General features: G+C 41.1%; 1 long non-coding RNA gene across 2 annotated transcripts in view; it reads right to left on the minus strand.

Moving 5' to 3' along the window:
- The window catches only part of LOC105731641 (uncharacterized), a 130,414-nt gene extending 124,055 nt beyond the window's left edge, over positions 1–6,359 (minus strand). For both annotated transcript variants that reach the window (XR_001110796.3, XR_001110798.3), the window contains exons 1-2: positions 4,104–6,359; positions 1,945–2,211 (exon numbers count right to left, since the gene is read on the minus strand). This is a non-coding gene — a long non-coding RNA (uncharacterized LOC105731641). The remainder of the gene's footprint in view (positions 1–1,944; positions 2,212–4,103) is intronic.
- Between the last annotated feature and the right edge of the window lie 20,516 nt (positions 6,360–26,875).

The raw sequence follows: 26,875 nt of genomic DNA on the forward strand, positions 1-26,875 counted from the left end.
ATGCATGCAATCATTTTTATAGCAATTGTTGTTTTATATAATTAAAACTCATCTTTAAATGAAAAAGAGAACGTCTAATTTAATAAAATTTAATTACTAGTCATGCATGTAAATTTTACTAAAATGAGATGAGATCTTTAAAGTGTCTAAATGAGGACATGCCTCCCCAGACACTTCTTTCATTTTCACTCAGCACGCACTGAAAGCGGAAAGGAAATTATCTTGTCTAAGAAGCAAGTTGGGCTTTCTAAAGGTGGCCACACACACTTAATCTTCAAGTTCTATTTTCATTCTCATCTGGACTTCTTGGAGAAGGATTTTCAATAAATTGGAAAATAATCCTGTGGAGCTACTGGACAGATATCCTTCAATGGAAAACATCTGAGAAAGAGTTAATAAGACAGAAATGACATTGGAACTAGAGAGGCCACCCTCTGAATTATGCGCAACCAATGAATGAGATGGCTAATACTGAGGTTGCAGCCACTAGGCACAGTCCAAAGAAGTTCTCAGGAAAGTTTAAAGAAGACCTTGTGTTTTAGAGAGTTGTGAAAATGCAAGTATTGTTAGTGCTTGAGGGAAAACTATCGTCCAAGCATAAGATTAACTCTCTGTGGCTTTGGTTGCCGTGTGGCAGAATGATGGTGGAAGATGTGAACAGTGATAACATTGCTGTCAACATTTCATCCAAGATTCTCCTAGAGGAAGTAAGCCCTGGGGTCAAATAATTTTATCACGATGTCTTTGCCGTGATGGGGCTGCTATGACCCAAACATGGCAGCTTTTCCAAACACGGAGGACATTTCGGTTTGGATTTGCTTTTTATGTTGGAGTAACGATTATTTGCAGGGAGCAAGTGGGAATCATGCCAACATCCCTCAATAACGGTGATCCAACAACATGAACTCATTTCTTTGGTCAAGTTCAGGATGCTACAGGGAAGAGAAGATTGTCTCCAAAAAACTCTTTTTTGGCAAGGATGGCAGCCCTGGCATTATAAGGAGAATGTTACGACTTATTTATAACAGATTTTTTTTTAAAGAACTAGTTGCAAGATTCTGAAACATGATTTAAAAACTCCCTTTATCTGCACCTCACCCTGACTAGACACACAGTAATCCCTGCCCTCAGTAAACGAGTCTCTTCTCAGGAATAGCTCAGTGCTGGAATTCTTCAGTCATATCAGAGATGTATCGACTCTGTGACACTTGGGACACAATTGCCAGCAAGGCCAAAGTCTAAGAAGCTATGCAAATTGGAGTTTTTTTTAAAAAGCACTTTCCCTTTTTCCTAATAACATGGCAGTACAAGATAAAGGATTTAGAATTTAAGACCATGAGAGTGTCCACACATCAATAATGAAAATCAAACAACTTTAACACTGTAGGTTAAATATAGAATATTTATGGCTTGGTGTCATTGTTGACCATATCTAGCCTTGCCATCTATCATTGAAAGACCAGGCAGCTGCTGTCTCATTGTTTATTCTTTTTCTCAGCTCTCTGAGCGTGGCTTGGTTTATAGTTGTAGGCAATAAATTTCAAGGTTGAGTCTAGTTTCTAACCTTGTGGCTAAAGATTTCCCATTACCTGGTTAGGCAAGATAAATATTTTATTTAAAATGACATCCATAATCATTATAAGAAAATCATTTGAATAAGAATGAATGCCGATGGCCTTAACATGAACACACAGTTCCCTCTAAGCCAGTGTGGTAGGGTGGAAAACACACAGCGATGAGGCAGAAGGTCTGCCTTCTATAATGTAGGCAAGCATTTCTTCCCTCCAAGGCTCAGTGACTCCTTCTTCACCCAAACCAAATCATCTGTAGACTCTGTACCTCTAGGGATGATTTGTGTGTCGCCTAGGATGCATTCTGCTGCAAGCAACACCAATAAAACCTAGCTCAAAGTGGCTTAATAAATAAAGACGTGTCTGATCTTACCCGACAGGAAGTCTGGGCACCAGGAAATTCCAGGGAAGTTCAGTTAGGAGCTCAGTGACGTCAAGCATCTTTGCAACTGTCTTGGCTTTTCCTTCAAGATCACAAGATGGCTGTTCCCAGTATCATATCCTCACACGGTGACATTCAGAGACAGAAAAATTGGTATTTTTCTTATCTCCATTTTCTTAAGGGCTTGAAACACTACTCCAGAAGTTCACCTCACTGGCCAGAATTGGTAATGTGTCTTTCCCTGGGTGAATCACTGGTCTAGGATACAGAATTACCATAGTTAGTCTGGATCAATCAGCATTCACCCCCTGTGGCAGGAAAGAGTCACAGACTGCCCTGCCATACAAGGTGAGCATGAACAAAATCAGTGTTCAGTGAGGAAGGGGTGGTGGCAGGTGGCTGTAGTTCCTTCACGATCTTTATTTGCATGGAAACATGTACACAAAGACTTGCTCACTCATATCCCTAATGACAAGTGTTCCTACCTAACACACACAGTTCCATCAGGTAGACGGCCTTCTTTGCTGCACAGTTTGGAAATTGTCCTCTTTGGAACATAATCACAGTTTGGTCAGAGTACTTAGGAGCACACATAAGGCCCCACATATTAAATTTCTCAGGCAAGATCTACTTTAACTTTATTGAATCCCAATCCCCGTAACTAATGGCATTCTGTGATATGGATTATGGGGAGAGTTGATCCATCATCACTGCTAGAGCCTAAGCGGTGATGGCACAGGAGGGGAGAGGAACATAGCGTTGCTTCTAAAACTCGTCGTGATCATAAGGTCAACTTCATATAATCAGTTTTTGTTCTGTCCCTCCGATTGGATAATTTCCTTCAGAAACGACCCAGAAGCCTCCCTTTACCATATATGTCCTCATCTTTTCATTTCAGGAAACCAATTCAGGATGGTCTTATCTGTGTCCAGCATGGTATGCCGTCTTCCCTTCCCTACACAAAGATTGTTCCACAGATGAAAACAGAGGCAGTTTATAACCAGGAGCAAAGTGATGTGACTCCCACTCTTTACCCTTTCACCTCTGGCTTCACTATCTTTGTCTGAAATCCTGTTACTGGGGACAGAGGGGAAATGGAGCTTTTCTGCTATAGTTGGGCTGGAGTTCCTCTTCTCTCTGTCCAGCTGAGCTGGGACTGCAGTTTGTTCTAGGAGAATGTCACAATGGAAGAGTAACTGAGCTCATAAATTAGAAGAGAGCTGAGGTCCAAAATACCAGAAGGTGAATCAGGATGTTCTCAACAGTCAGAGGAGCAGGGCAGAGGCGGATGTCAGTTGGGAAATGGATCCAAAAATTTATCTCCAGGACAGTGTGAGTGAAAGAAAGCACACCACGAGTGAGGGAACAAGTAGAGAGAAGGGGACGTAGCAACTGATGGACATGTGGGTCAGCCAGTCCGGCTTAACCAGGAGTGGCTTGGATTAAAAAAAAGTCCTCCAAGTCGTTTGCATCATCAGTCTATTGGGGCTTTGAGAATGGCAGTGATAAAAATAAGAACACATTTCTGATTTTCCTGTTTGAAATTGAGAGTGATTGGTTTGGGATTGAAAGCTATTTATTCTTAGAGTAATCTGAGGTTCTCCCTTGTTCTCTTACTTTAACCTCATCTTAAGATTCTTTCTAGATTATTTCTAGATTCTTTCCCATGCAGTTAAACTGTATCTTCAGGGAAAATGAGTTGGCATGGAATTTGTGTCTGTCTTCCTATTGTTGCTGTGGATTTAGATGTCCTATTTTGTAGAGCATCTTAAAGAAAATAACCTGGAGATACTATGCATGCATGTTTGAGTTCAGATAATTTATTCTATAGATTTATACCGTATAGAGCAATAAAGCTGTATTTTCTTATACATGCCTGTATTGAAAAAGAATGGCTTTCTAGGGATAAATCTATCTGCTTAGAACTGTAACTGTATCTATATCTACATCCATATCTAATCTATATCTATATTTGTATCTATCTTAGTTGAGAAAGCTTTTGACTGCAAGGAGTAGTAAACTTGACTAATACTAATTTAGCCAAGCAGAGGCTTATATGTCTCAGTTAACAATACATTTGGAGCCAGACAGTACAGAAGTCGCTCTTTTTATCTTTCTGCGTTGCCATTCTCAGTATGATGGCTAATTACCTCAGTGTCAAAAGATGGCTGCTCCAGCTCTAGTCATCTCATCTGTGTTCACGTAAGGAGAAAAAGAAAATTGCTGGCACCTTCTATACTTTCATCAGGAAATGATGGGCTTTATTGGCCGTAACTAAGCCACATGATCTTGCTTCCTACAAAGAAAGCTGGGGAAAAGTGCATTTTATTTTTCCAGGTTTTATGGAGGAGGTGGCCCCAGAAGAATGGGGCTGGGGATGATTCTGAAGTAAACCAGCTAACAATGACCCACACCTCGCTACAGCGAAGGCCCAACCCAGGGCAGCAGTGACAATCTAAGAAAAAGATCTTGTTTGTTGGTTTTTAACTTGGGCGTTTTTATAGTTTTTTCTTGTTTAAAGGAAACTTCGCTTGGAATGCCGTAACAGCCATGAGCAATAGTAGGCACTTAGAGCTTCAGAAGCTGGATTTAGAAACAGCCTGAGGGCTGGCAAGTGGGAATATGAAAAACAACGTCTTAAATCTAATGTTTACTTATTTGCCTTGTTTTTCTTTACTTATACCTATCTTTTCATAAAGAGATTTCAGGATTCTTATAAAGGAACATAAATTATTACGATGTAGCACGAGTTAAAATTGGATAAAAAATGTATGGAGGAGAGCAAACTGGACACAGAAATTTGACCGGAAATGTATTTATGTTGAGATAAACATGTACCCTGGGAGGGCCCCAGATATGCCTTTAAACATTTTATCTATCAGAAAAGACAATCACTGCAGTGACATGCATAGGTCACAGGACGTATGAGGTGCAAACAGAGCCAAGGTACCCAGGAAGAGCACAGCAGAGGGTCCTCCGTCCATCTATTTCATTTACTTACCCAATTTATCTTCCTTATTTTTTGTCTCCTGTTTCTTCTAGAACAAATCCTATTTAGGTTTCCTTCCGCTGTAGTGGGCATTAACTCTCCCTGGCCCCTGGAGCTGAATCAGGGGAGAGCAGGCATCATCCATGGGTGCCCTCCTGCCTCCCAGTGTTATTCATATTTGAACCTCCCTCTTGGTCCTGAGGGCTCCACAGCTGGTTGGCTATTTGGAGTATTTTTTTCTAGTGCCTCTCTTGTGAAGGAACATGTTTGCTTTATTTCTTTTCTTGGATTAAGGGAGAAAGAAGATATATTTATGAGAACATGTATCAGGTACTAGTTCTGTGTCTTCTAGCAGCTCAGTTAATCTTCCTGCTGGCTTGGATAGAGTCATATATTATAGTTGGGTTAAATTATTTGCCCAAGATTAGAGCTAATCACTGGCAGAGCTCAGATTTGAACTTGGGTATGTCTCTGAAGCCTTTCCGTTATACTACCTTTTTTTTTTTTTTTCAAACCTGCATTTATTTATAAAACCAAGGCCCACTGCCGAAGTTGGGCATCTGAGGTTAGGTTAATCCCTCCTTTTACCTCTACCCCAGCCAATTTCTCTGAAGGCTGTGCTCGAAAGTTTCCTGGAGTAGGAATTGGAAGGCTCATTTACACTCGTTTATTATTTCGTATTCTTTTACTGAGTAGCTGTGTGACCACGGGTGATTTACTGCAGCCTTCTCAAAGCCTGTGGAGTGGGAACTATGAATATAACTCCAGTGGCTCCACGGTAGGGGCAGTGGGAGGGAGGGGTTGCTGTCAAACTCAGACTCAATCCTATTTGTTGTAATTGCTATGGAAAAATATAAGCTTTAATCACATTCGATGCATTGTTTTTTACTTATTATTATGACCTCAAGATATTGTTGTTGAGAAAAATTCTACTTCTCCTGTGGTTTTTGGCCCTGGGGTCACCTTTTAAGGAAAATCTGGCTGTCTTGTCCCTGGGAGTGCTGACTCCATGAGCTCCCTGTTCTGTTAATGTCTGCCTTTTTCCTGCAAAAAAGGGGATGTTGGCTGTTTTACTCAGAGCTGTATTCCTAACCTCTGTCATAGGAGTTAATGCAGATCAAAAGAAATATCCCTGAATTTTAATCTCAGGGATATTGTCACATTGAGAAATCACTGCTTAAATCTAGAAGAGTAAATTTTTCAGCAGCTATTTCTTGCCGTGAGGTAGTTTCTTTGGGAAGGGAGGGCTTTGGGGGTCGTGTCAAAGGTGACAGTTTGTAACTCAGATATCTCATAAGGCTGATCCCACTCACAGCTCTAAGAGGAAGAACTCATGCTGGAGAAGTAAGCACAGGAGCTACTGGATAAGACAGATCTGAACTGGCATTTTAGTGCCTCTCTGAAACATAATTGTTGGTGAACTGCATTTACACACACAAGACCATATACACTTGAAACCATCTCTGTGGGCTCATGTGCACAGATTCATGCCACTGTAGTTGGACTCTGAAGAGCACACTCTAGGAGGAAGGGGCTTTGGAAACTCAGCTAATCATTCCTGCAGATCCCCTAGTTATTAGCAGGGACAGAGGCCATCCTGCAACCACAGTCGGGCAGCCTCTGCCTCTGGGCACTCCACAAGGCTCAGCAGCTTCCCAGTCTTCTGCCTCGGCAGAGCTTCCAACATTTAAAAATAAGTAAGTAGACAATTTTCTTTTTCTCATAATGAATGGTTGCAAACCAAGCTCAGCTCATACCTAGAATCCGGGAACATATTCTTGGACTTGACTACCTGGAAACAAGAAATTTGAGGCAATGTCCTCCCAGCATGACTTCTTAACCACCAACATAGTTTAGGGTAGTATCCATGCACAAGACAAGGGGAAACGGGCTGAACTGCAAAAAGAAAATGGAAACATTCAAGGGAGACGGTAGGAAAATTTCTTTGACTGTGCCGCCAATTGGGCAATGGAATAAATGTCTCGGGGAAATATTTGTGGCTCCCTAAATAGAGGTGTTCAGGAGAAAAGTGAGATGGAACACATATTCTCATTGTCATTATTAAGCAGCGTTTATTGAGTGTGGACAGAGTACGAGGTAGCTTTCCAAAGGCTGAGGCACCCCCAGTTCCTGTGGAAAGTGTGGGGAAGAGCTACATTTTGGAAGCTCTGGGACGTGGTGGAACTCATGATTCATGAGGACCCTGATGGCCGTCAGAGTCTATGACTTCGTGGCAAGTTTACAAACTCTGAGATGCCTTCTGCTCAGAAAACCAAGTCTCAGGCTGGTTATGAACATGAAAACATTAATAATTGCTGTGATCGTTAATGGTAACTCTAACAGTTTAGTTAGAATTCTATGTGGGTTTTTTTTTTTGCTATTATCTTTTAAAACATTATTAATCAGACACATCTTTTTACTTACTTGATAGAGAACACTGTGATTGGGAATAACCACTAAGCATTGATGTATTCTGCCTCATTTTGAATTGAAACAGGAGGGCTAGAAGAGAATGGTATGAATAAAGGGGAATGGGCTGGAAAGGTGCATGTGAGACAGAGAAAGGTGAGAAAAGTCTGGGCCTTTGTTCTTGTCCAGAATCTTATCATGTATTAGAAGGAAGAATAGTCGTTGATCAAAATGCTCCATGACAGCCTTGCTTATGACCTGCTTTTCCTTAGAACCGCTGCAGGGGTAAAAGACAGAACATAGAATTGTCTCATTGTTTCACAGAAAAGCCATCTCCTAGTTATCTTTTTGGTTACCTTTAATCACCAAACAACCAAACCAGGAATTTGACAGATATTTTCACTACCCTGATTTCCTGGGGCCTGACTGGCTAACATATGCATTGACTCATGAAATAAAACAGAACTTTTCATCAGAAAGAAGAAGGGGCCAGGTGTGGTAGCTCATTCCTATAATCCCAGAATTTTGGGAGGCTAAGGCAGGAGGATCACTTGAGGCCAGAAGTTCAAGACCAGCCTGGGCAAAATGGCAAGACCCTCTCTCTAAAAAGAAATTTTTTAAAAAATTAGCTAGATGTGGTGGTTTATGTTTGTAGTCCCAGCTACTCAGGAGGCTGAGGTGGGAGAATCATTTGAGCTCAGGAGTTTAAGGCTGCAGTGAACTATGATTACCCTCTCTGCATTCCAGCCTGAATGACAAAGTGAGACCCCATTTCTAAGGAAAAAAAAAAAGAATTGAAGTTAAAAATTTTAAATCTTGAAGAAAGGAAAACACTATATTCTTCCTCCTAATTTTTGACTCTTAACTAAAACTAACCATCATCTCCCCACTTTCACTGCACAGGAGGACTCTCCAAACGGGCTATAATACTGCCCTTTTCCCTCTCTCCCCTCTTTTCTACCCCTGTTACTTTCTGCATCAAGCTTGGGACTGTCACTTCCAGAAAACAAGGGAATAGTGACACATTAAATCTTGAACACACCACCCCCTTATAAAGCCCTTCTATAAGGTAAGAAATGGAAGTACCTCTGTGGAAGTGTGTCTTGAGAACTGTAGGTTTTCATGTATACTATTGATGTAGAATATCACAGAATCAACGATCCTAAGAAGAATGTTTAACAGATTCTAAGAATTACTAATGACCTTCCTTCCAGGGTTATTTTACCAGGTTACCAAAGTCAGAGAACAAAGCCAAAGAATTTGTATTACCTGTCTAATTGCAAACATCAGGTATGAAAAGCTCTCTTTCCAGTTGAAAAGGATAAAAAGAAAAAAAAACAGTAAGAAGTATATGCTTGAAAAAGAGAAATGCCCGGGATATTTAGCATTCAGTGGAAAAGGATTCTTCTTAATGTTATTTACTAATAGAAGGACATTTTAGAAATCTGATACCTGAAATAGTTCAAGAAAAAGTGGCCTGAAAAGAGAGAGTGATAAGATAAAAGTAGTGCAATAATTCCAGGATAAAAAAGAGCCAAGTCAGATAAAATACTATTGCAATTGATAAAAAACTTGCAATTGCAGAATTAAAATCTGTACCAGAGATCATAAAGGACAAAATGGGTATTGAATAAAATTCCAAACAGATGAGAGTGACACACTTCAGTAGCTCTTCCAGTAAAAAGAATAACTATACCAGGAGACAAAGACTCACAGAGGAAAGATATGGGGTTCATAAAATGGAAGGCCAACCCTGGAAATGGAGAGGAAACCAGACTAATTGTAAGAAAACTTTTTTGAGCTAAAAGAAACCAAAGTGTGCAGACTGTAAAGGGCTAAACATGTTTCAGGAAATGTTAATAGAAAATTCCACATATCATTCCACCATGGTGAGTTTTTGAATTATGAAGAGAAATAAAAACAAAATAAAACAGAGCTGAGAAGTATCCATGAAGAAAAAAAAAGAAGCTAACTTTGAGAGCAGCAAAAAAATCAGGAAGACTTTCGACTTCTCCAGAAGCAAACAGAAGGCCATGGAGGAGTGAAATCAATAGTGTGCTAAGATTAAAAGATTATTACCTGAGAATTTGATTCAATCAAGTATTGATTAATGTCTGACAACCTGGGAACACATTCTCTGATATGTGCCAGTTAACACAATGTGTTATCTCACACTGTTTTTGAAGGAACACTTATAAACATAGGGTATGGTACAATTATGAGTTTAAAAATAAAACCTGATAAAGTGTATTTGTAAAATGAATTGTCTTTAAGGTGACTGAAATATAAGATATTTAAATAAATATAAATTTAATTCCCACAAAACCCTGGGAAGCAAGCAGATAAGATTTATGGCCTCTATATTTAGAGAAACTAAGATTTAGAGAGTTAAGGGATGTATCTCAGGATCTCACTAATAGAAATGGAATCAGGATTCATATCTAATTCTCAATGCAGAGAGTATGAGTTATCAGATCAGCTTGCCCCTTTCTGTTTTAATTTGACTTTGGGAAGTTTCTATAATAAAAACAGGAAAAAATAAGACGACATTGGCTCGAAGGCTTGACCATGCTTAAAATACATTCCTCTTTCTTTTCCAGGACTAAATTAGTGCCTATGTTTCATTAGAAGTTTCTTTAGATTCCACTAACAATCTTGTCAACTACAATAGAAAAAGCCCTTCAACAACAAAGTGCTTTTATTTTGGGAGCCCTTATGTGCCAGATACCCTTTTACACATAGGGTTCAAGATAAGGAGAAATAAACCAAACAAAATCACCTACTCATGTTTTCTGTCAAGAATTAGAGGACAGAAAACAAATCTACTTAGACAACAGCAAAAGGCACTCACTCTAGCTCTGGTAATTAACACGCCCACTATGGTAATTAGCATACTCCATCTTGAATACAAAGGGACAAACCTAGGATCACTAGGCATGAGGAAAACCAAAATTATGAAAGGTGAACAAACAAAAAACTAGATGATGTGGTAAACAAATTATTCAGAGCACAAAACAAAAAGTGTCTTTTCCAAAGGCACCTTGAAAAAATGTTCTTAGAAATATTTTAAAAGAAATTAAACACAAAGACAGAAAGGAAACAGCAATTAAAATTCTTTTACTAACTAAAAATATTAGTTAAAACCAAAGTAAAAGGAAAGACAGACAGTTACGTTGAAGAAATCTCTCTAAACACAGAGCAAAGATACGGAAATATGAAAGAGAAAAGACACAATAGGGACATTAATTCAAAATGTCTAGCATCTAATTAACACCCATGGTCTGCAGCGGCACAGTCAGTGTGTCTCTGTTGTGGTAGTGGCTATTGTTATTGTTTATATATTAGTAAAAATAATAGCCAACATTTCTTGAGAGTTTTCATTGTGCTAGAAACTGGGCTAAGGTCCTAACCTACAATGTCCTTTAAAACTACAGAGAATGTAAATGGTTCTGATGTGGTTATTGATTGTATTTGGTTGTGGAGAAGAGAAAGTTGTCAAGAAGGAAAGTTTGGGTGATTGGACACCAATAACTGAGATCAAATCTCAAAAGTAGGAGCTTGTTTAGGGAGAAAGAAGTTGGCTAAATTTTAACATGTTGAGTTGAAGGTGCCTAAATGACACCTGAATGGATAAAATTAATATACAGTTGTTTGTGTGAGTCTGAAGCTCAGATAAAAGGTGGTGCCAGGGAAAGATTGGGAATCACCAACATTATCAGTTAAAACCAAGAAGTGGATGCAATCACTCAAAAAGGTAACACTGAAATGTTCTGTAGAGATTATTGGTAATATTTGTCAGAACAATTTTAATGGCATTCTTGGAATAAGCCAGATTACAGTTGAAGAATGAATGAAGAATTAGTTCATCACATTCTTCATCTGCCTCACGTATAAAATGGATTAATAACACCTATGTGAGTGGATACTGTAGGATTAAAAGATATCATATTTAAAGAGTCTTTAGCAAACTGCCTGGCACATAGTACATGGTCAATAAATGCAGGAGAGAGAGATATACACATATCTCTCCATGTATCACCCAATCACTATAACATAATACTGGAATATATCGCTGTATTATGGCAGTATGCTACAGTGATTGAGTGCATGGAGTTTGTACGTGGATAGACTTGGATTTGTGGTCTAGCCCTGCCACTGTATAGGTGTGTAAATTTGGACCTGTCACTCTGTTTATGTCCTTTTTCTTTCATCTATAAAATGGAGAGTAGAGAAACAACCATTTTCTAAAATAATTTCTAGGCATTGTATATTATTTTGTTCTATAAAATGGTATATTATTTTTTAAATATTTGTGTTCTGTTATCCAGCTGAACTCTTACGTAAATTTGTAAATTGATGTAGTTAGGGTTTGTTGTGGTCACACAATAGTGAAATACAATTTGTTTTGATGGTGGTTTGTGTTTATCTTTTGTATTGTTCTTTTTCTTGTACTAAAGGTAGAAAGCCAGGGTATTGTGTATCTTTGCCTCAGATGCTTCTGCAGGGCAGACTCTTCCTAAATTTGGAACAGGCAATGATGGATACCTGGCACAAGCAGCGCAGAGAGGAAGATGAACTAGACGTGGCCTAGGGAGGAGAGGAAGAGGTGAGTGGGAGGCTGGCACACCTCTCACAGGAGCAATGGAGATTTGCAGGCGGCTAGGCAGCACCTAGGAGAGCAGCAAGGTCTCGGTCCTTGTGGGATATCTCGGAGAGCACTGACACTCCAGCACTAGCCAGTGGGAACCTATGAATAGAGAAACTTTCCTTTGCCAAGACCAGGAAACTTTAGAATGGAGGAGGGCAAATAAATAAATAAGAGAGATTTGACTTCCCACTGAATTGTGTTGATTTCAGAACTAAAGAAATGTCACGTGTTTTGCATACAAATTTGTACACTGAAAAATTATAGCTGTAGCACACACACCATCTACTAAGAGATAAGAGTAATTTTGTCATCACTTTGTTGCATTTTGCTCAATATTTTTATTTTTTGCCTTATTATACTGACCAGAATTTGAAAAATATTGTAATAAAAGGCCTCACAGTTAAAAATGAGGAAAAGTCAGCTCTGTGCCTAGACCAGGCAGGAAGAAAGGTTCTCCATGGACACAGGTAAGATAGGTGCTAAGCCACAAGTTACACTCTCTAGCTCAAGACGGGGACAAAGCAGACAAGCTCTCTCATCCCTTTGCTCTATCCCATCCACCCTCCCCCATTCCTGAATTTAGGTACAGAAAAAACTTGAGGACTTCAAATAGAGTGAGGCTTATTTACTAGCATATGGCAAATTGAAGGCGTGGGGTAGGAATTTAATGCAATCACAGAAAAATAAAGTAAATTACCTATCCTGACCACCTGTGTATGTAGATTAAGATTCTTCCTCACTCTTATCTCAGTGCTTCTGGAAGTTTTTACCTTGTGTAATACTCTCACAGAAGCAGGTGTAGCAAGAACTGGTTGGCTGCTACTATGCTAACCAGGCACTCCTAAATTTAAAAATGTTTCATGCTAGTGCCATTCTAATATCTGTTACTATATGTAAGCATTATACATAAATGGTTCTCATGGCATGAGATATGAGTATTGTACATGCCTTACATATTACATTTTAAGTATTAAAGTTTATGGTCAATTAATACTAGCTTGTCAGCCTTTTGCACCATCCCAAATGAAGGCCTTCCAAGGACCTTTCCTTTCCAGGAATCTCATCCAGTGGGCTCTATATCCCCACCCTTTTCCTCCCACTGCACCCCTTTCTACTTTCCCACTTGTTCCATTGTAATCGCTGCCATAACTGTCAGTTTCCACTCTAAGTGCTTGCCCACCAGCTAACTTCTCTGACACTGGGTCCTCCAGGGACATTCCACCTCCTAAAGCATATATGTTTTCCTGCAGCTCCTTGATCCGGGAGACACGGATGACAACAGGGGTGGGTGATAGCCACTAAGGACTTTTGTTGCTGACCACTGCTGCTCCAAATACAAAGGCTTAGATGAGAACATGAAATAGATAAAGAGAGAGAAGAAAGCAATGGAGCTTAGTGCTGGATGGCATGAACTTTCTTTCTTTCTTTTTATTTTTTTTTGACAGAGTCTCATTCTGTTGCTCAGACTGGAGTGCTGTGGTGAGATCTCAGCTCACTGCAACCTCCACCTCCCAGGTTCAAGTGATTCTCCTGCCTTAGCCTCCTGAGTAGCTGGGACCACAGGTGCCCACCACCACACCAAGCTAGTTTGTTTTATTTTTAATGGAGACAGAGTTTCACCATCTTGACCAGGCTGATCTCGATCTCTTGACTTCAAGTCATCCACCCACCTCAAGCCTCCCAAAGTGTTGGGATTATAGGCATGAGCCCCCAGCCAGCATGAGCTTCTATGTCAAGCAGCCTGGATTGAAATCCTAGCTCCATTACACTTGTACAAGTTATCTAGTCTTTCCCAGCCTCAATGGCTTCATCTGTAATTGGCAATAATAAGGAAACCTATTTAAAATGTTATTTGAAGGGTGAAAGAGTATTACACTTACATCAGGCACGTTGTTCCAAGCCTAGCAGAAATGAGTGCTTGATCAACGATAACTAACAGAGTATCATCTTCATTACATTTCCACCTTCATACAAAAACAGCCTTAAGGTTGTGGCTTTTCCATTATGCATCTTTGTGCCTGACACGTACCGCAGGTTTTTTATTCAGCTAACCCTCTCTTACGGGCTTTTGAATCTGTTAACACCAAAGACTTTCACAACCATGCCACATAAGAAATGACCCATGACCACGCCCTGGGCTGTTTCACTATCCACAACGCGTTGTCCTTTGAAATCTTAATCTTCAGTGTTCCATTTTCTGAGAACCAATGCCTATCAGCTCTCACTCTCTCTCAACATACCTGCATTTCACATCATCAATATTTCTGATTCCTGGATGATGCTCTTTTTTCACAACCCAGTTGCTTTCTGGCTTTGCTTCATTCCTGGGGGCACTGCTCAGTTTCTTTACTGACATTTCCTCTTACTCCCGTTCTTTCTTGTCCTTTCTCAGCTTCTGCTCTGCCAGAACCTGAGTCTGGGTCGCCCTATGCGTGCTATGTAATGTGCAGCCAGTCACAAGAGCCACATCCCAAGTGTTCAATAAGTGCCTGTGGCCAGCAGCTACTCGACTGCACGGTACAGACTGTAGAACCTTTTCATGATCGCAGAAAGTTCTACTGAACGGCAATGCTGTATCTAAACAATTGACCTTCTCTCTTCTACACCTTACAGTAAAGAACTCTTCTAGGTAAGACAGAACAACTATGTGGTTTGGTGTTCCTGAAACTTCAGTGCGTTCAGTCTCAATGTCTTCCAGAATGGCTGGAGGTGTTCAGATTCCCCCTCGCCTCCTACCCCCTTCTGTCGCCGTTATAAAATTTCACCTGTCTTTTCAAACCTTCCACCCCACCACCTTCACCAGCTTTGACATCTCTCTCAGAGATGAGCTTACCTTCTTTTCACTGCAAAATCAATAAGATAAAAATTCTCTTAATTCCCTTCTCTGTCAGTTATCATCATGTCTCTCTATGCCCACACTTTATTTTTCCTTCTTGATTCATTTAAGGCTAATCCTACCACCTATGCTTAGGATTAAGTCATCAGCCAACAAATATTTATTGAGCAACTACTACATGCCAGACAGTTTTAGGTGCCAAGATTTAGCTATTAAGAAAACAACGTCTCTGCCCTCATTCTAGTGTTGTCACATAGACAATAAACAAAGACCTCAGATGGTGATAAATATAACAGAGAAAAATGAAACAGGCTGGGTGTTAGGGTGTACCAGGGTGGAGTCCATTGCTATTTTATACTGAGTGGTCCAAAAAGGCTTCAGTGATCTGGAGACAAATAACAAGAAACTCAGGGAGTGAGCTGTGAGGGTGTCTGACGGAAAATGATGAAATTCCTGGCAGAGGCAACGTCAAGAGCAAAGGCTCTGGGACATGCACAAGCTCATTCTGTTGGAAGGATGGCAAGGGGGATCACGTGGGAGGAAGACAGAGAAGAAGACATGGTGAGGGACGTGGCCAGGTCACGTAGCTTCTCTCTGGCCACAATAATGAGCGAGGAGAGAAGCCATGGAAGGGTAGGAGCAGAGGAGAGACCTCATCTGCCTTGCATTTTTGAAAGGGTCATTTTGAGTGTTGGATTCCCAATAGTCTATGGGGGCAAGGATGGGAGTAGGGAGATTTGCTAGGAGGCTACTGCAGTTATTCAGGTGTGGTGGTATATTTAGGTCAACAGGGATGGCAGTTTGGCCCGAGGGACAATGATGGAGGTGGCAAGAACTGGTGTGAACATGGGTCTATTTTGAAATCAATCCGTCATGTCTTACTTAAGCAGGAAACTCGCTTCTCTGTCTCCTCTCATATTGTAAAATTATTTACCTTTTCCAGCTCACTTCTCTCAGAAGAGAAGCTTAAATCTTTATCTTAAAATTTAAAAGGGCTTTCTCTCAATCCTCAGTGTCTCCTTCTCTAGTCATTACTCAATTTCTTCTTCACAACTCTTGACAGAGTACACCTCCTTAGTCTTCTCATCCCCTCCTCCTCCTCCCATTAAAATCTGTCCCCAAGGAACAAAGCTGATCTGCTCAGGCTGGCACCAGCTCTGATTCGAGAATTGCCAGGTCTAGTAGGCCTTTCTGTCAGTGTCTTACTTGACCACATTGTGCGTCATGTGACACTTTAAAACTCTTGCTTTTCTTGGCTTCCTCGATAATATTCCCTACTTGTTTTTCTCCTGCACATCTGACTTCTTCCCAAAGCCCCTCATGGTCTCCTTCACTCACCTCGTAAATAGGAAGGTTCCCAAGGCTCTGCCTTTAGTTTCTAATCTTCTGCTGTTCTCTCTCTTGAAGGTAATACTTGCTAGAAGAAATAGACCCCAAAATGATGATGCCTCAAAATCAATAAAGGCTTATTTTTCACACGAGCAGTAATAGAAAACAAATGTTTAGTGTTTTAAAACTAGTATAATGTTTTAAAATTGAAATTCTAACCCAGGGGCTGACATACTAGACAGCTATCAGATACCAGAGTGAAGGGGATAGGGACTATTGCAAAGGAATCTTTAAAGTAGACATCTGAGAAAACGTTCCATTATCTTTGAGACTCTGGTGAGATGTTGAAAATATAAAAGTTTAAAAGAATGGAGAGAAAGTCGGGGATGGATTTTGGGAGATGCCTTCAGAAGATGCACCTGCCAGGTGTGTTTGAATCCCAGCTCTAGGGCAGGGTTAATTAACTTTCTTCAACTTCAAGGAAGGTAACATAGGCTTCAACAGCACCTTCTATAGTTGAGGGACCCTGGATACTGATGCTTGATTCATGCCTGAAAAAATGTAAATTGGTCTATGGCAAGGTAAAGGATAAAAGGAGGAGAGGGCTATGTTTGTGAAGAAACCACATTCCCATCAATAGTGGGCTAGAAATGCTTGAGTTTCCCATGGACCTAGTAGGGTGTACATGGGAGGGAAGGCAGGCCTGGGGCTGTTTTAGGTCCCGCCCAAGAGGATGGGCTGAGAGGAGAATGTGTCCCACAGAGAGAGTCTGTATGCAAGGGACTGCAGGGAAGCAGGGTCCAAGTGGGGACCAGGGGACAGCCAGCCAACAGATGGCTGTAGCAGCCGTCAGGGGAAGGACCCCAAAACAACAGAATGAGTCAGGTGTGAGCATCTGCCAAGCCTGTACTGTATGCGTGATTTTAGTTTCCTAAGTTTTGTTAATGCTGGGATAAGCTTACGTTGAAAGACGGAGGAACAGAGGCTTTGTCACAGGTAAGAAAAGGAAATGAGCAGTAAGCCTGAGACATGATGAAGAATTAAATACATGCAGCAGTACAAAATAAAAAGGCTGCAAACTCCAACATCTTTCTAACCCAGTCCATTCCAAAACTAGGGAAGAAGCTGAGACCTGAAGGGTATTCCTCCAACAGAAGAGACACACTCCTAACTTGGCAGGACAGGCCCTGGCTGCAGGGTCACCAGAAAGCTCCGATCCGTGACCTCAGCTCCTGTCCTAGGCCCCGGAGGCCATCAGCACCCAGCCCTTAGACGAGATGTAGATGGTGTTTAGAGAAGTAAAAAGGAGGATAGATGAGAACACATCCATGCTATTTTAGGGCAAACAGTAGACCTGCTGTCTTATTCCATTCAAACACGAGTTAACAGAAAAGAATAAACAGCAACATAGGGCTTATGCATAAATTCCTCAACTAACAAGACGAAACGAAACAAAAGAGCAAAGAAAGCTAAAGAGCACACTCAAAACTGAAGAGTCTTTAAATCAACAATTTACACATTCAAGAAAATTTTAGAAACAAACAAAAACACTTGTCAAAAATGCAATAGAAGAAAATGTTCCTGAAATGAGGAAAGATCTTTCCATTTCTGGAAAGACATAAACCGTAATTTTGTTTCTGGTTGTCTTTGGATGCTTAAATTGTAGGAGCCCTCTGTCCCTTTCTCCCTCTTTTCCCTTCCTCCTCTCTCTCTTTCTTTGTTTCTTCTTTTTCTTTCTTTCTTTCTTTTTTCCTCCATGGTGTTTGTACTCGAAAAGTGAACACGTATTATTTTTACAATTAGGAAGAAGCTATTTAAATTAAAAACATTGTTTAAGGCTGGGCACAGTGGCTTACACCTGTAATCCTAGCACTTTGGGAGGCTGAGGCAGGCAGATTGCTTGAGCTCAGAGTTCGAGTCCAGCCTGAACAACATGGTGAAACCCTATCTCCACTAAAAATACAAAGAGTTAGCCAGGCATGGTGGTGTGTGCCTGTGGTCCCAGCTACTCAATAGGCTGAGGCACAAGAATTGCTTGAACCTAGGAGATGGAGGCTGAAGTGAGCCGAGATCATGCCACTGCACTCCAGCCTGGATGACAGAGCGAGACTCTGTCTCAAAAAGCAAACAAACAAACAAACACACTATTCAATGATATGCTATCATTAAATGACAAACTTTGAGTAACTACAGGTAGAGAAAAACCTAGAACTATCTACAGTTGTTACAAAGCCCTGGCATTTGGAAATAATATTTTAATCAAGATAACTGTTGGGTCGTGGACTTGAGTCACATACATAAAAAGACCTGGGATAGAACAGAACTAGAGTGAAATGAACAATATTAAAACTGGAAAAAGATACAGATGAAATGGGGTCACAAGCTTAGCAACACACTACAGATAAATTGAATGAAATTAGTGCTCATATTTGTACACATATAATAAGTGATGAAAATGGCATTCCAAAGTGAAAAGTTCATAAATGGTGCTCATTCAATCTTTGGAAAGATTTCTTAAAGTCATAGTTCTTCCTTGTTCTGTATGCCAAAATATATTCCAGATACGTTGGATTAAAGAACAAAGTGCCAAAAAATACTTAGTGGGAAATATACATAAATATCAATTCGATTTCCTGATGGAGAAGCCTCAGCATAAAGATAGTAATTCCCAGATTAGTTTGTATAAAAATGTAAACTCTCTTTTGGTCTGAAATACTATTAATTCAAACAAAACTAAAGGGCCAGGAACTAAGAGGGAAAAAAATTATAATAATATGTAGCAGACAGTAGGTTAGGGTCCTTAATATAAAAAGAGTTCTCATTAATAATAAAATATACTTCACTATAGATAATATAAATGTATATATGATGAAATTTTATTGAAAATATAAAAATAAGAATAGGATTCTTATTAATAAAAGAAATAATGGGCAAATAACATGAACAGTGACTCAAAAGAAAGTTTTGCAAAGGGACCACAAAATGTCCATTTTAAATAATAATTTTAAAATTCAAATTAAAACAAAGCATACACCATATTTGGCCTGGGTGATGGCTAAACACAGGAAGAGTGATGTCCTTACATGATTGGTCAGAATGTAACAGGTAAAATCTTCCAGGAGGTCAATTGGTAATATATATGAAGATCTTAAATATGTCCACATTTTTATTTTTTATTTTTTTATTTTTTGAGATGAAGTCTCACTCTCGCCCAGGCTGAAGTGCAGTAGCACCATCTTGGCTCACTGTAACCTCCACCCCCCGGGTTCAAGTGATTCTTCTGCCTCAGTCTCCTGACTAGCTGGGACTACAAGCATGTGCCGCCACGCCTGGCTAATTTTTGTAATTTTAGTAGAGATAGGGTTTCACCATGTTGGCCAGGCTGGTCTTGAACTCCTGACCTCAAGTGATCCACCTGCTTTGGCCTCCCAAAGTGCTGGGATTACAGGGGTGAGCCACCGTGTCTGGACCAAATATGTCCATATTTTTAGATCCAGTGATTCACCTTCTAGGAAGTTATCTCAAGGAACTAATAAGAGATGCATTTAAACATATAAGAGCATGGATGCAATACTTATACTTGCAAAATTTGGGAAATGACTTCAATATACAATAATTGTGGACTGGTTTAAAAATAAAGACACACCTGTTTGATAGGTTACTCCCCAGTCCTTAATATTTTTAAGAAATAATTTGACCATTGAAAATACTCAACATACAATGATAGGTGAAAAATATCAATATACAGAATTATATTACAGTAGGATTGTAATTTTGTTTTGCATATACACAGAAATTTTAATAATTATTTCTGGGAGGGATGATTACACGTGATTTACATTTTTTGTTCTACATCTTTCACATTTTATACAAATAATGCATGTCTTTTTAAACTGAGGATGGATGTCATTTAAAAAGTAACAATTTTGGTATTGGGAGTGGACGGATCACAGAGAAGGTGCCCAGTTGCTACAGGGTTTCTTTCTATTCAGGGTTTCTTCCTATTCATGTGCACCAGAAGGGGGCGCCTCAGCCTCTTCCTACTGATAGACAGCTGGATCACCTGGTAAGTCTGGAATGTTCAAGTCTGCAGGATTCACTTTCTCTCATGGTTACGTTCCTTTTCTGGGTCTCTCAGAAACTTCCATAGAAGAAGGTTATGGAAATTTGCCCCCTGCAAGAGTTTTCTCTAGTCACATGATTAACAGTCTGTGTTGGTGATATGTGCTTTGGTCAACCCTGTTCTACCTAGGCAGCTGCTGCAAATCAGGAGTGCCTCTCTGTCAGGAAAAGACAGAAGCAAAACAGGAAACAGGACGCTACCTGATGGCTTTGCCTTAGTTGCAACAGGTTCATGGAGAAGGCCAAATTCACAACCATAACTTAGGAGGTAGACTTAGCCACCAACTTAACTGTACCTGAATTGGACTTTGCTTCTTAAAAAGTTATGTGCTATTCTTCATGGTACCAGTTAGGGGGCAGCAGATATCCTGGCATCTTTCGTTGTCGAAAAGAAGCTTCCAATTAGGAGATCCTAAAGTTGCTGTGTATTATTATTTTATTTACCAGGTGACATGGTCTTGCAGTTCCATCCTGCACCAGCTGATCATTTTGGAAGCCAAACCTCTCACCTAGTAGAGTGCTTATAATTCACTACTGAGCAAAGGTAAACCCAAATAATAAAGTATCCAGTATAATTACTGCACTCTGCATCAGCTGTTTCAGTTTCATCATTATCTAAATATTACGAAGCCCTGGCCTTCTCTTGTGGTCTATCATTCTGTCTCTCACACACACCTAAGTAAACTTTATTTTGACTCCTTAAAATACCCTCAGGTTGAGAATGCAAGTAAGGGGATGAGTGTAGGCATCTATAAAATGGCTTCTGCAAAGACCTCAAGATGCTAGTTTAAGAGGATGAAGCATAGCCCAGCCTGTGGTAAAAACATTTGCTTTTCCTGATGCATACAACATTGCGGAGATGTTAGTTTTCTGTGTGGAGTGTGTGTGTGTGTGTGTGTGTGTGTGTGTGTGTGTGCGCGTGTGTAGCTACTGAACACTCTGAGAATTTTGTCTATTCGAAGGGAAACAACAGAAACATGATCCTGAGCTCTTGGGAATCCTTGAACCAATGTCTTCTTTTGGTTTTGATTACGCACCTTTTTTAGTTTTCAGAAGCTCCTCATGGGATAAAGAGTAGTAGGAGTGGAAACTGGACCACAGAGAGGTGGACTGACTTGCAACTTTCCAGCCAGGGACAGAGCCCAATGTGTACTGGGGTCTTCCCAGTACCAGTCTGTGCTGGTGGCTTGTCACAGAGCATTTGCCCATCTTTCCAAGGCTCTACAGAGTAGGACGCAGGGAGTTCAGGTCAGCCAATAAAGCTTTTTTAAAAAAGGAAAAGAAGTAATATCAGTAAACAGCATTGACTATGTACCAGTACATTCTATGTGGCTCACACGATTAACTCAGCTATCCCTGAAAACAATCTTATCTATGAGGGAGGTGCTATTATTATCCACATTTATTATACTAATCAAGGAGCCAATTCATTTCCCTAGCATCCTCCAGTTTGAAAGTGGTGAATCCTAAATTTGAACTCAGGCAGTCTGACTGCAGGACCCATACATTTAACCACTACCTTTTAACTCATCTTCAAATGATATTTTTCATGCTTCAGAGCACTGGGGTACCTGTGTCCTTGGTCACCAGGAGGCCATACTTGGCTGGACTCATCTGGATTGTCAGGGTCTTCTCTACTCAGAGACCACCACCAAGGCCAGAGACAATGGAGAATTATTTAGTATGCTATAGTTCTAGAAGCTACCTCTGTTTCAGACCCAGGAAGAAGGAAATCTGAGGAGGACATTCCTTCTTGGGACAAGGACCCTTAGTGAGATTTGGCTTTTATGCACCTCCATCTGAAAAGCTAAGCTTTTCTCTGGGAATTTGAATTGAAGGTTGGGGATGATTGCTCAGATGGGGAAAGTGTGAAATGGAAATCACTTGCATATGACACTCGAGAAATGTTATAATAAAGCTGAGTAAATTGGAGCATGAGTTAGCCAGTCCTTTGCCTAATGATGTCACCCACTTTGTGCTTCCTCCAGCCTATGATTAATAAAAGAGGAGTTATGACAGTAACTCACTCCTAGTGGGCAGCAGTGACGTCAGCAGCAGCTGAGCAAACTGACTACATTTAGTTGTGCGTGTGTATGTGGGCATTTTTTTTTTCCTGTGACTAACATGAAGCTAACAGCATCTAATAAAACAAAAGCTCCTTGAAATTTGGGAAACTTATTGGGTGAACTCTTTTCTACAGGGAGCACCATTTTAATTATTCTCAGTTCATAGTTAACCGATGTTGGAGTTGGCCAAAATTGCCTTATTGGCTTTCTGCCCCTGTTTCATTAAGGGATCACAAATGAACCCCTGGCCTTTGGGAGAGGTTTTCTGGAGCATTTTTTTTTCCTTCTACTATAATGACTCCTCCCTCATTCATTATACTCTTCCATCTTTCAAGAGGAACTCAATGAGTAGAAGAGGGATTGTGGCCATAAGTTATTTTTTGAAAGTTTAAAGCTGGTTGTTGAATTCAGTGACTTCATTTTAAACTCTGTAAGAATACTGTGCTTAATTACAGTTTGCTTTTCCAATCCAATAAAGAGTGACAGAAGTCCTGCTTGCTATTTCACCTTTGCAAACTTGACCTTCCTAAAATTAGAGTAGGCCACCTGGAAATATTTACCAATCTAGCTGAGTCGTTGCCAGTGTCCACGCGAGTCCACAGAACTCGTGAACAGCAGCACTCAGACCATGCCTTGGAGCTGCTCCCACAGAGGGCAGGACCTTTGGACTCTGCCAGGACATGAGGGAGGCAGCAATTCACTGATTCAAAAAAATACACACAGGACAGTCCTCAGGCTTTTCTGTGGGGCTTTTTCCCTCCAAGTGGAGATTTGGGAACAGGTTGTGGGGGGATCTTTGTGGACAGGCAAAGCTGGATGTGAATCAAGATTTCTGCTCTCTTATCAGTCCAGTGGAATCTACATACTAAACCACTATGTCTTCAAGTCAGCAATGGAACTTATTACCCGAGGGGATCCAGGTGAGAAAAATGATTACAACAATCTGTTCTATGTTCCTTGGGAAGTATTTTTCAATAATCTTCTGGGGCAATAGGAAGATAAATTGTTGAAGCAGATGTTTCCTGATTGGGTTAGAACTGAGTTACGATAAACAATTGTGAAATATATATTGGTCAGGAAGAATGTTGAGGGCATATTTCTTCAGTTTGAGTTAGTCTGGGTTTTTTTTCAATCTATGTTTTTCTATAGTGGTTGTAAATGAGTATTTCTCTCAATATTGAATTTTTTTACATGTACTACATGGTTACTTCTTGGGAAGAAATCCAGGCACTTCTGAATCATTCGAGAGTTGATTGAGGCCTTTGGTTCCAAAATGACCATTTACCTGAGGAGACAGTGATTCACATGTTGGAAGAGATGACACGGCGTCAGAGTGTCTAAGACATTCCCCTCATGGCTCCCTTCATCTTAAAATGATCTCTGACCTACCCTTTCCTTTCTGGATGACCTATGTCACTCAGGAGCCAAGCGATGAACCAGGGAAGCAGGCCCTCACTGTCTGGGTCTGGACAATAGGATTTCGGTTCTAAGCTAGCTTCATCCTGGCAACTGCACTTTTGTGCATTTCACCAACACTTGTTGATTACCATCAGGATTTTCCATGAGGTGGAATCCTTCACAACAGTTTCCCCAGTCCTCACAGGAAAGCAACACCTGGAAGGGCATGGCCTTTCTTTAACAGCCACACAACTTCCTTTTACAAAGAAAGTTTAGAGAATATAATGTTGCTTGCAACAGCCATTAGGATTTAGCAAAGCGCTGTTTTATCTCTTTGGATATTGATCATATGTCATTCCCCTAAGGTATTAAACAAATAAAATCGAGCTACATCATATTTGTTTGCTGTAAGAGAACGGCATGGTAATCTCACTTTTGTGAATTTTACTTCAGGGAATTCTCTATTGCATGGATTTATCTGATACTAAATTGCTAAAATGAACAACTCAATCCTTTATTCATTTGCTCTTTTGCATGAGTCTCTTGTCTCCTAACAACTTGGGCGTGGGCCAGCCCATCTCATTTTGTTGCTGGTCACCAAGGTTCTGCTTTGGGTTAGAACAAAAAGCCAGCAGGAAAATGTATTGAGGCCGTAGGTGGAAGCTGGTTTGAACAATGATGTTGCCCAAGAGGAACATTGCATCTGTAGTCTCTAGTGATCAGAAAATGTAAGATGCAAGAGGAAGCAGAATCACTTGAATTATTAATATTTTCTAGAGGTTGCATTTTTTTGTTGTTGTTGTTTCCAAGGACTATTGGAGATGGATAGGGAGAAGGTTCGCTGAAACTTTAAAATGATAACATGAAATCAGGGTCTCTCAACTGCAGAACTTCAGGCCAGGTAATTTCTTGCTGTTGGGGGCTGTCCTGTGCCTGGTAGGATATTTAGCAGCATCTCCAGCTCCTACTCACTAGCGGCCAGTAGAATCTCCCTCCCAGCTGGAACAACCAAAATGTCTTCAAACATGGCAAGAGGTCCCCCAGGGAGCAAAATCACCCCAATTGAGAACCACTCCTGTAGAATGAAGAGTAACAGTTTACTTGCTGGGTTTTTTTTTTTTTTTTTTTCCTTCATCTCCTTTCCCTAATTGTTTTAGTTCTAGTATCCGGGTTCCCTTGGTTCAGAAAATAGCATTCCCAAATACTCCAGAAACAGAGTACTCTTACACAGCAGAAGGCCTTGTGGGAAATTCTGGTGGTTCTGAAAGAAATGTGAGGCTTAGGAGTCAAGTTTTGGATTAACCATTGCCGACCTGTTGTTCTCAATGAATTTTAGGGGACTTTTAATGTTTCTCTCTCCCTCTCTGGGGCTATTCATTCATTGATTTAACTTAAAAGCAAAACAGCTGATTCTTCTTTGTCCCAAATCTTTCTACCTAACATTCAGCCCAAGCTATGTACAGGCTGCAGCTCTCCAGGAAACAGGCAGGTTTGCCAATCCCATGTTCGATTGAAACCATTTGATAAGACCCTTCATCACAGACTCCCACCATCTCCCTGCAGCAAATAGCACTCTGGATCCTACCCACGTTCTCTGGATTCTGAGCTACCTCTCAAGGGAGTCACCCCTCACCAAGAAGGCCAGGTTTTCCGGCCTGAGCCCCAGAAAAACACGTCAGTGGCTGAGAACACCTCGGGTCCTTTTGATTTCTCTCCGTAGTCATGTTTTATGTTCCGCTTCCCAGACGGGATGAACCAGAAATCATGCTTTTTTGGAAACAGATTTTTCATAGGGAGGAACGAAAACACCCTGACTCGTCAGCACCCTTGTCCGTGCCTCTGAACCCCCAGCCTCGTGTCATTTCAGCTGAATCAGAGGACAACATCCCAGTCACCTGCTTGGGACATTTACGTCTCCTGGCTTGTATTTTTGACTGAATAACAGCAATCTGTGAGCAGCAGCTAAAATAATAGAGCCCTGAAAAAATGCTCCCCCACCCCCCACTTTTCTGGGCCTGTCTCCTTGCTCCAGGAGTAGCGAGGAAAGAGCCCAATTAATAGCGTGGATGAAAGCTGAAGGACAGACGGTTTGTTTGAGAAGAAAAGTGAACATTCTTGCTTCCTCATTTATGCCAACTTTGAACAGGGACAGCTGCTGCCACAGGTAAACACCACTATAAGGTTGGCCGTGGCCCTAAGCTAGGTGTCACCGCAAGCCACAGGCCGGCACACGAAAGCTGGCCTCTCCCCCATTCGCACAATTGAGCTCTTATCCTTAAACGAACTTTGTTTTTTGACCAGCTCACTAATTGTGATTGAAAACACCAGCTCCCCAGCAATGCACACGCATTGGAGTTAGCAGCAGCAAGACAGGCCCTAATTGCTCCATTTACATAAAAGTAGAAACATACAACTTCTAAATATAAATCTCTGGCACATCGTTCCTTTTGCAATTACAGTAAAATAAGGTACCACAGTTTCCCTCCCGGCTCCTTCTCGCAGCAAGCTGCTCCACCGGGTTCGCTAGTGGCTGCTCCTCGAGGCGAGAACAGAGCCATGCAAATGCTCCAGCGTGGAGTTGGGTTTGTGAAGTCGCCAGTAAATCAGGCCGCCTCCACTAGGTGAATAACGCGGTGGCAGCGGGCCACTTTGCTAGTGCAGTCGCTGGAGGACCGCGCTCCGCACTCAGAAGGGGGCAGTTGGCTGGTGCGCGAGCGCTCCCGGCTCGCCTCTGTCCGCGGGGAGCCAGCCGGCCCCTCCGCAGGTCCCGCTCCCTGACATTTGCTGTGGTTTCAGTCCCTGGCACTGAGGGCTGGGTTCAGAGATTCCCAGCTGCACTCACTGAACAGTGATTTTTTTTCCCCTCCCTGAATTCTTTAGCTGCCAAAAGGGGGGAAAAAATCAAGAGCTGCTCTTAAAAGAAGTTGCCCTTGCTGGTGCTCAGGGTAAAAATAGAGGCGGCCGCTTAGACCGGCTTGGCCCTGGCTCCAGGCATCCCGCGAGCTGGGCTCGAGCAGCGGCCGCGTTCCGGCGTGATCCCTGGAAGCTGCCAGCAGGTGCTGCTCAAGGTACAGTAGCAGGGCCGAGAAGCCGGGACCCGAAGGGCCTGGGGTGCGGGGAAGCTC

This window comes from Aotus nancymaae, unplaced genomic scaffold (assembly GCF_030222135.1).
Source record: "Aotus nancymaae isolate 86718 unplaced genomic scaffold, 86718_ANA_hifiasm-v0.15.2.pri h1tg000065l, whole genome shotgun sequence".
Lineage (NCBI taxonomy): Eukaryota > Metazoa > Chordata > Mammalia > Primates > Aotidae > Aotus > Aotus nancymaae.